The sequence below is a fragment of the Aythya ferina genome (assembly GCF_964211825.1).
Source record: "Aythya ferina genome assembly, chromosome: 13".
Lineage (NCBI taxonomy): Eukaryota > Metazoa > Chordata > Aves > Anseriformes > Anatidae > Aythya > Aythya ferina.
This window is the reverse complement of record NC_140311.1, coordinates 10,532,024-10,541,864: the sequence shown is the minus strand read 5'-3', so window position 1 is coordinate 10,541,864 and position 9,841 is coordinate 10,532,024. Positions and strand designations below refer to the sequence as shown.

General features: G+C 42.7%; 1 long non-coding RNA gene across 1 annotated transcript; it reads left to right on the top strand.

Moving 5' to 3' along the window:
• Window positions 1–3,198: 3,198 nt before the first annotated feature.
• LOC311443697 lies at window positions 3,199–9,105 on the top strand. The gene is made up of 2 exons (XR_014697432.1): window positions 3,199–3,758; window positions 4,428–9,105. It is a non-coding gene; the product is annotated as an uncharacterized lncRNA (long non-coding RNA).
• The last annotated feature ends 736 nt before the right edge of the window (window positions 9,106–9,841 follow it).

The window sequence follows — 9,841 nt, the reverse complement described above, 5'->3', positions numbered from 1 at the left end:
GCTCTGCCTGCAGGTGCATGGCAGGGGTGGGATGTCGTTGTCAGGTGATGATGTCCAGGTGCAGAACCGAGACACGGCAGCAATTCCTGCTCCAGCAGGAGTACAACCAGAACTGCTCTGCAGTGCTGACTTTGTGCCCCTCTCCTAAAAAGAGGCTCCAGTTGTACATGCAGTGTCTGTCTCTAAACTCAGAGTTTTAACAAACTGGGCAGCAGCTCCTGTTGTGATCTTCACAGCTCCCTGAGGAGGGTGCTTCTCTGCATAGCAACTGAAAGAGGAATCCAGTTGAAAATGTACTCATCATTCACCAATAAACCCACAGAGTGAGAGAATATACAGTGTGAGGATGTGGGTGGGTGAGGATGGATCTACCCTGTGGCACTGGGTACATGGTAGATGGGCCATCTCCAAGCAGTTCTGCTGAGGGCTCTGCATCATGTCACGAGGGGTTTTATTCCCACCATGAAGCTGGAATTTTCTGCATGAAGAGAGCTTTTTCCTGGGGGTCTGTACAGCAGAGATTTTGGACCAGGAGCATGAAAAGTGCAGCTTCGTATCTGCTATATCTGCTGATACTGCTTCTTATTTCAGTGAATTATATTTTCTAATTGGTCATGCACGTTTACTTGACAAGATCTAAGAGAATGTGTGATGGATAAATCTGAACTTGTGTTGCCACACAAGTGCAAATACAAGGGAAAGGTATGGGTAGATCTTTCTTCCATATAATGAATAGAGGCTGAAGTTAGGCTCTTTCTTGAAGTGCAATAAGCTTTAAGGAAGCTCATCTAAATCCAGATTTAGGACCTGTAAGTACACAACATGAATGAGAGTGATATTTTACATACAGCTCATCAAAGTCAAATTTTCATTCCTAAAACTGAGGTGATCATACAAAACCAGCATCAAGAACAGCTTATATAAATCACATTTTTTAACCAAGAGCTCCTCTGGAGATTTTTTTTTTTTTTTCCAGCTACAGGCCTTGCTCTCGTAATTTGTGTCTTCATTATTGCAGTGCTAAACTCCTGCACTGTGCCTAGCACAATGTCAAAACTTAAGCCAATCCATCAGCCGTAGCTGGTACAGATCCCAACATTATGCTTGGCAGCAGTGTTTGCTGCTGGGTTGTTAGACCCCAAGCACATTAGCTGCCTCATGGTTTATAGGAAGCAGGTTTATTTTATTTTATTTTATTTTATTTTATTTTATTTTATTTTATTTTATTTTATTTTATTTTATTTTATTTTATTTTATTTTATTTTATTTTTTTGTTATTTGTATTTATTTTTTTTTTTGCCAAGAAGTCAAAGGTCCCAGACCTACCCTTTTGGGAGCTAACAGCTTCATGAAGGAGCCTTCATCCCTTCAGCAGGCACATCCTGGCAAGCTGAGTTTCTTTTGCCTTGCATTTGCAGCAGCCTGCCCAAGCAGACCCTGCAGCCATGGAAAAGGGCTGTCTCCCTACATAGCTCTTTTGGTGTACAAAATGGAGTGACAGAGCTGGCTGTGGAAGAGTCTGTGAGCTATCTCCAGGCTGTTTGTAACTGAACAGCTCTGTTTGGGGGAAAAAATCCATGTGAGGGATTCAAGGTTGAATCCTCCGGCTGATAGTGCATTTCCCACAGGCTGGTGAGAGCACATGGAACAGTTAATATTTAAACTGTTGACACAGTGCCCGATTTAGACAGCTGCTTCAGCGTCACCCTCGTTTGGAGAAGTGTATTGTCTGGGGGAAAGCCGCATGATCTGAACAGCCAGCACAAAATGCCTAGGCTCCCTCAAACCACGTGGCTGGGCTGCAGCTGAGTAGTCTCAGCTCCTTCTCTCCAGGCAGAGAGACTTCCAAGGGTTTTTCAGCACAAGTTCTATTAGATTGGACTTCACAAGGCAACTGGCTGGACAACGCTTGTGGGTTTTCTTATTTTTTCCACCAAAAGTCTGCAGCCTTTCAAAAACTTTAAGAAGGTGAAGTCATGATGATTCCAATGAAATGTTTTTCGGCTGCCTTGAAATAAATATTTCATTTCAAGCTTTGTAACCATGCTCTCAGTTTTTCTTGTTCTGAATTTCTTTCCGTCTGTCTTTGCCTGCCTGAAATTAGTCAATGCATATTTTGTTGGTACGAGTCAAAACATTATTTGTTCTTGGACATGAATGCTCCAAAGATATATCAACAAAAGATGAAACCTTTTTGTTACAGAAAATTTCAAATACCTTAAAGACATTAGTTTGAAATTTCTAAAATAATTCTTTTTAGAATCTCTGTTCTTTCTCAGATTTAAGAGGGTGTATTCACTGTAATGTATATTAGCTGGCAGATCAATGCACTAAGCTCTGCCTTCTTGTTACCTCTCAAACTTTTGGAGGTTGATCTGCAGTGGTACTTCCTGTAAATAGAGTTAGGAGGGAGTATATTCCTATTTTTGCATGGTATTATCAAAACTGATCTTGAGGATTTCTTTTTTTCAACAGAAAGAGAATTTCCAGAATAAACCAATCTGAACATGACATTAATGTTTTTAAAAATGTCGGATATTACTATTGCACAACTAAAATGCCCAAACTATTGAAAAGTCAGAGGAACTTGGCTGTTTTAATCACTTAATGGCGTTAGAAAATGTGGAGCTCTACCATTATTTGCATGTTTCATAGGTTTACTAGCACCATTAATGCTAACAATATCCCTGATGTTAGCAACAAAAGTCCTTTCACTACCCATAACAGAGGTAGACAGGTATTTAATTTAATGGCGTTTGCTGCAGCAAATCTATCTTATCTGGGCTTCCAGGAAGGCTGGGTATATACTGGTGCTGCTTACTAAGGATATGGATTAACAAAGTAAAATTGCTGAAATTCTAATTTAGACAAAACATTCATTTTAACAGGATAGAGGACAGTTATCTTGGGCAGTTCTCAACCCTAAAGACTGTCTGTGGATGTGAAGGGGTTATTAGTATCTTCTCCTGAACTACAACTGGAAGTAATCATTAAAGCCTTTTCCCTGTTGCAGTATGAGATCTTGCCATGGAAACCCAGGGTACAATAGATTAAACAGAAGAGAACAGGAAGGCAAGGTGAGATTAACCGGGCTAAAATCTCACTTCAAATTAAATGAGACAGGAAGATGAAGTAGCTTTTCCAGCAGCAAAACATATACACAGTTATCTCTTTAATAAAATGAAGGTAGGAGGAAAAGGAACATCATAGAAGCTCTCAGGAGTGGCAGGTTAGCAGGAACTGTAACACCATCACAGCTCAAAAGGGTTTCTATAGTGCTGCTTCCCTCTGCCTTATTCTCCCATTACTTAAGCATAAATACTGCAGACTCTATCCACTTGTTATTTCTCTTTCAAATATATTAGGTAGTTAGCTTTTACTTTTCCTACTGGGTGGGCAAATTCTCTTTAGTTTGAGCCACTCATTTCTGATTTTGGTGAACAAACCATGAAGGGCTGAGCCCCTCGAGTGTTTGGACACCCAAGACTGAGGATTGGATGGCTGGCTCATGTGACTGGCCTCAAAAAGCTTCAGCTTTAAGCAAATATGGGGACAGTGGGAAGGAAATCCAAGAAGAGAGAGGGGCAGAGGGGCACAAGGAAACGCGTGGGTGCTGCTAGAGCTGGAGTCAGGGCCACCCCACCACCATGGCTGTGCTGGGAAAGAGCAGTCTCCCAGCTCAGCAGGCCTTCACAAGAACTGTCCTCAAGGCATGTGAGAACTCTAGAAGTTGAATTGTCACATGTGAAAAAAGTAAGGTAATGATTTTATGTTATCTGTGGGCTTTGGACTCAGTGAAAAAAAGATTCAATGGCAAAAAAAGAAACCTTCCTCCCCGTTAACCTGCCAAAAGCCATTGAGTCATTTTGCTGAATGGCAGTAGTGAGCTTCGACTGAGGCTGTCTTCTCACAAAGTTGGTAATTCAATGTCAGCTCATTCTTACAGAGTCTGGAACTAATCTGATTTAACTAATTGTCCCTGGGGGTGTTTAAGGAAAGGTTGGATGGTTTAGTGGGTAATATTGGTGGGAGGGGCACAGGTGGACTAGATGATCTTCAAGGTCTTTTTCAGCCTTAATGATTCTATGATTGGGATTGGAGAGGGAAAAAAGGACTGGGTTTCACATGTTCAATGTTGAATCCAGCTCCTAACATGACCTTTTTTTTCTGACTTCTCATCCTGTGAATGCTCATCACTCTGATCCCACTGGCAGTAGGTCTTGGCTGAGAAGAAATACAGGCACCTGAATGCCCAGCTGTAGAGAATGTAATTTTTTCATTTTTCCTCCCTACTTGACAGTGGAAAAGCACTGTCTCTCTGCCTCAGGGAATCAAGGATGTTTCTACCAGCAGGAAGGACACTTGCAGCACCAGCAGAACCACCAGCATCCCTGCAGTACTCATTTCCCTGTATTTTTACTCCTCAGCTGTATGCTTGCGGTGCAAAGCCACAGAGGTGCAGAGCAGACCGACCTGTGAAGAACGCAGCCTGGATGGAGCATGGACACCTGGTGCAGCTGTGGCAAGGGAATGTGGGGTGGTAAAATCATTGTGCACCACAAGGAAGCAGGCATTCAAAGCCAGTTACTTTCTTTCACCCATGGTCACAGCTGACCATGCATCCCCCCTCCACAGTGGCAAGGTCCAGAAATACTTGAGTACTTCCTTTGCTCATGGAAATAGGACTTAAGAGCCTTTGAAATTGTAATCTATGATTTTTGCTCCTCAAAGTCATGGGAAGTTACTCACCTCATGGTGGAAAAATAAGGCTGAGGTTTTATTTTAATTTTCCCCTCTGCTCTAGGCAATATGATAGAGCTTGTGTGCATCCCAGTTCTTGGTGCAACCCAGCAGCACACATAGGTATGCAGAAAACTTTGCTCAATTCTTAGCAAGATACACACACCTTTGGACACACATATTAAATGACATCATAACAGTTATGTTGCACAGTTCAGGACAAGTTTGAGATCTCTGGATGGTAACATTGTTTGCTTTTCAGAGATCAGTACTGCAGACTTGGCCTAAAGAGAGTGCCTTGAAAATGGACATCTCTTACATTCAAATCAGCAGAAAAAAAGTTGACTGTTTCTCCTTTAAAGATTGTATTTTATATACGTTACTTTTGTTCTGGGTAGGAAAAAAGAAAGCAAACCCAAAATCCCAAGAAAGATTCCTAACCAATTGATAATTAACAGCTTTCAAGTACATTTATGTCCACATACATCATTTGTTAAAAAATGAAATATCTTTAGTGTTTTAACACTTTTTGTCAAAAAAAAAAATAAAAAATGAAAGAGAAAGAAAGAAAGAAGAAATTAATGTACACGTTACATTAGTTTGGCACTGGTATGGACCATTTTTAAAAACATTTGTTGTTAATATTTATAATGGTTTGTACAAAATTGTAAACTATTTTCAAGTTTGTTTTTACTTTGTTCATCATTGCCTTTCAAAAACTGTCATTGCAGGAACAGGAATAACCCAAACTAAACCCCAAAATAAAAGCAAGGCAACTGTCCTTGCCCCTGCCTATCCTTCTCCCTGCCCTCCTGCCCACTTTCTCTGCAAGAAGATGGAAGGAGACAGTTTTTGAAAGCACCCGGCAGTAACTGGTAAGCACGCCCATCATGGGAGCCCTCCAGCTCCCCTCTGACTGACACAGGACAGCTCTGAGAGCAGAGTGCCACCCACCAATCACACCTTCCCACCTCTAGAGTAGACAAAGATGGCTCTTTAGGTCATTTTATTTTATTTCTTTGTTGTTTTTCCCTTTTTTTTCTTTTTCCCCCCCTTTTTTTTTACAAAAATTTCTACATCTAAATCACTTTGCTAGAAACATTATTTTCTTTCCCTTTTTTACATTACTTAAAGCAGAATCTGCTTTTGTGAAAAAAGACAAGGATCAAGGTCTTATCTCATGCAGAAAATGCAAATTAAAGATCATAAAAATGGGTGTTCTGTTTTTTTTCATTGTTGCCTTTTTTTTTTTTTTTTTTTTTTTTTTTTTTTGTAACGCTGTACAGGATGCAACGCAGCCACTCAGAGTATGTCAAGATGGTTCACAGCAGTCCCTTTAATAATATATCGACATTGCCATTGATCTCCCTGTTCTGTTGTCATTGTTGTTCAGTTAGGTTTTGTTTGAAATTCTGGCCACATAAGATGTCCCCAGTTAGAGAAGACATTGCCGCTTCTTCATCTCTGAAGGGAAGATGGATGAGTGGAGTTTGAGAGGATGATACATTGGCATTAATGGTCTACATTTTCCTGGGAAGGATGCCCCAGACTTAGAGGTCTAATCTTGTTTGCTTTCATACCTCTTGGCATAACATCCCTTTGGGTGAGCACATTGCAAGTGGGCATTTGTCCTTCAGAAACAAGTTTCACTTCTGGAAGGGGATGTGATTTCACACAAGGACACAATATTATGACATGCCAGGCAATGGAAAGAAAAAGTACTGTAGACCAGACAATGGTCATGCCACCAAGGTTACATATACTTGCCAAACGGTGATACTTTCCTGGTAATTCTCGAGGCTCTCCTTTATTTCCATTTTTTTCCATTTTCTTCTCCAGCATCTAGCTATTCATCTTCCCAGGTGTTCAAAATTCTTCTCTGTGACATCTGCTGAACCTTTCTATGGGGTTTCTCACTAAAGATCATCTCTTTTAGTCTGTCAAGCACATAGGCCCCAGCCCTGTGAATATGTTGGATCCAGGCATGGTTTTAAGCAGATGAGCAGTCATCAGAACTGCTCCTCTGCTCAGAAGTGAGCACAGGATTGGGCTTTGCTGGACTGGGGCATGGTGTGGGTTGCGCCCTACCCTGTTCCTCTGCTTTGCCCATTTCTTTTTTGCCTCAGTACAATCAAAATGGGAGAGGGAAAAGGCTGGGGCAACCTCACCCCCCATTCCCAGACACTTTCTTCAACATCACCTAGTCTTAACCTGAAACTCTTTCTGCCCAGTCTCCCCCTTTAAGAGGCCCTGGGACATGTCTCCCCTCTCTCTGCTTCCAAATTTGTGGGGCATGAGGCTGTTGAGATCTCTAATGACCTAGAAGCTGCATTAGCAAAGGACAAATTTCTGTTTAAAGCATCCATAAATGGTCCCCAGGTGTCCCTGAGGCAGGTAGTACAATGATCCCCAGAACTTTGGGTCCTGTAGGCCACCAACTTTGGAGAAACAAAGTTAACCATCGCCGCCTACGCCAGCACAGTCTCTCTCACAAAGTGTGCCTCCTCTTTGGACTCCTGCCTAACATGTCATGATATTGTGTGACAGTCACATTGCAGCAAGGAGTCACTGCTGAGCCCCTCAGGTTTCGCTGGGAACGGCCATTTTGCCTCAGCAAGGCTTGGTGCTGAAGCACCACAGGCCTCACAGCCCTGTGCACAGCCAGAGGGTGGTGGTGAGAAAGGAGAGATCAACCAAATCCACCATCCCCTGTCAGCAAACATAAAAACAACCCATTTAAGGACTGAGTGGGGTCAAGTGAGTCCTTCCCAGAGTGGGGCAGGGCATCTGTCAGGGCAGTTCCTTCCTCTGCAGAGACCAGTGGAGGTTAGGCATGGAAAGAAATGCCCCTGACAGCCTGAGCAAGTGCGTTACTCATGCTGAAAAAGCAGGACATTGACCATCTCAATCCCCACAAGGTATCTACATGACACCAAAGGCAACCACATTTTTCTTCCTTGCTGGCCTGGCTTCTCCCAGGCTGTTTGTCCCCAAGTCCTCCCCTCTGGGCTCAGCAGTACCTGGGCTTTGTGTGCAGCTGAGCAACGTGAACCATATGACAGCCTGCCCAGAGAAGCACACTGGGGTCAAAGATACATTCAGAGGGGTGGGAAAGTCAGGGAAAAAAATATCCAATACTCCTGCCTGGACACTCTATCCACTGGACGACCATTGAGGTCCCCAAATAAAACCTGGACCCAGCATCTGAGTATGGCAATTAGCCTTTACAGAAGGCAAAACAATATCATCTCTGTTTAAGACACATTGGAGGAGAAATCATCATCCTCTTCATATAATAATATTGCTTTCCTCTGTGTTATCTCATCCTTTCTAGGGGAAAAATATGCTGTTATAAATGCCAAGCTCAGCACATGCAAATGATAAAATGTGCACCCCTGTATCATAAATGGGGCTACCACCTCTCATCTCTCCATTTTGTCAGATATATTCAATAATAGTAAGTTCATTCTACCTGTGGCATTGACAAGTTTTGGGTATTTTAGATGGGAGTGGGCAGCCCACATCACAGAGCTGAGAACGGATGTGGAATGGCAGGTTCAGTGTCTCTAGATGGGATGATGACAGCATAATCTTATTGGATGGAGCAATTTTTTTTTTAATTTTTATTTTTTTCCCCCAGGGCCTTCCAGAGCACAATGGGGTGCAGAAACTCATGCTCACACATTTCCTTCCTATTTTGTCATTGCGTACCCACCAGTCCTGCCTCGGCTGCTCAAGGCTGAGTCAGGGCTGTGCAGCCTGCCCCATACAGATGCACTCTAGCTGGAGTGGCAGGTGCAGTGGAGAGAAGCCTTACTGCTGAAGAATGGCCGTTCCTAAGAAGACTGAGACTTCCCTCTGGTCTGACTTCCATGCAAAGATTTTTCTTTTATCCTTGCTGCAATAATGCAAACAATACAACATTTACTGGCTGCAGAAACCACACTTCTGCCCCATGGAGGCAAGACTGTTCTCTGCTTTTCCAAAGCACTAAGCTTAAGATAAAACAGATAAGCAGTTTGTATTTTTTTTTTTTTTTAACACCTTTGACACTCCTCCCAGTCCAGGCAAAGATGGACTATAATACAGACGTTTATCAGTAGGTCTCAGACCCACCACCATTATCATCCATTGCATTTCCCTATCATTCATTTCTGCTAACTGGAAACTGCATGGAAACCAGGTGTACCTCAGACCAAATTCAATCAATGCCCTACACAAATGCCCACTCATTTGTACTTCTGACCTGTACTTCTGCTGAAGAATTTGTCTCTGCAAGACCAATGGCCACTAAAACAGATAGCTAAGCTTAATGCAAGGTCCCTGCTTTGTATTATCTCTTCCAAACCCATCCTTCACCATCTCTTCCCAAACAGCTGGGAACCCACAGGCAAAGGTCTATTGAATTGTAAAGGGTCTTAAGATAAATCTTTCAACTTCAAGGGCTTCCTTGGTAACTTTCTGAGCAGCTGGGCATTTCCCAGCTCTTGTCACCCTACACTAAGTCACAAGGCAGAAAGCAGCAGCAGCATTTTCTCCAAGAATGTTCAGGCTCATGCTGCCTTCACTCCACCTGCATTACTTCATTATGCAAGTGATACCTGATATCATCCTCACCCCTTCGCTACTACATCCCAGGATACAGTAAGGCATAGTGCAGTTTGGCTCTCCAGGAAGAGACCATATGTGCAAGAGATTACAGTCTAATACACAGCCTTCTCCCATTGGCCTCAGGGGTGGTGGGATCAAACACTGAAAAGTTACTTACATACCATCACTTCCACCTCTACTGCCCACCTCTTCTTTACTACACTCGGAGGTGGATCAGGGCGCCAGCCGTAAGGTCACCATCCCGGCAGGCTGCACCTCTGTGCAGGCACAGGCACAGGTTTGCCCTCCAACCCCTGTGGGAAAAGTCTGGGGAAATGCGTTATCGTACCAGCCTGGAGGACAGTGCTTCTTTATTACACTTGTCACCTTTCAGCTGTTCTTTACTTCTGAATGTACAGAACCATTTTTATTTGGTTTACATCAAGACATTAGAAATAAAACATGTATTTTCTTTAAAATAAAAAAGACACCCCCAAACAAACAAACAAAC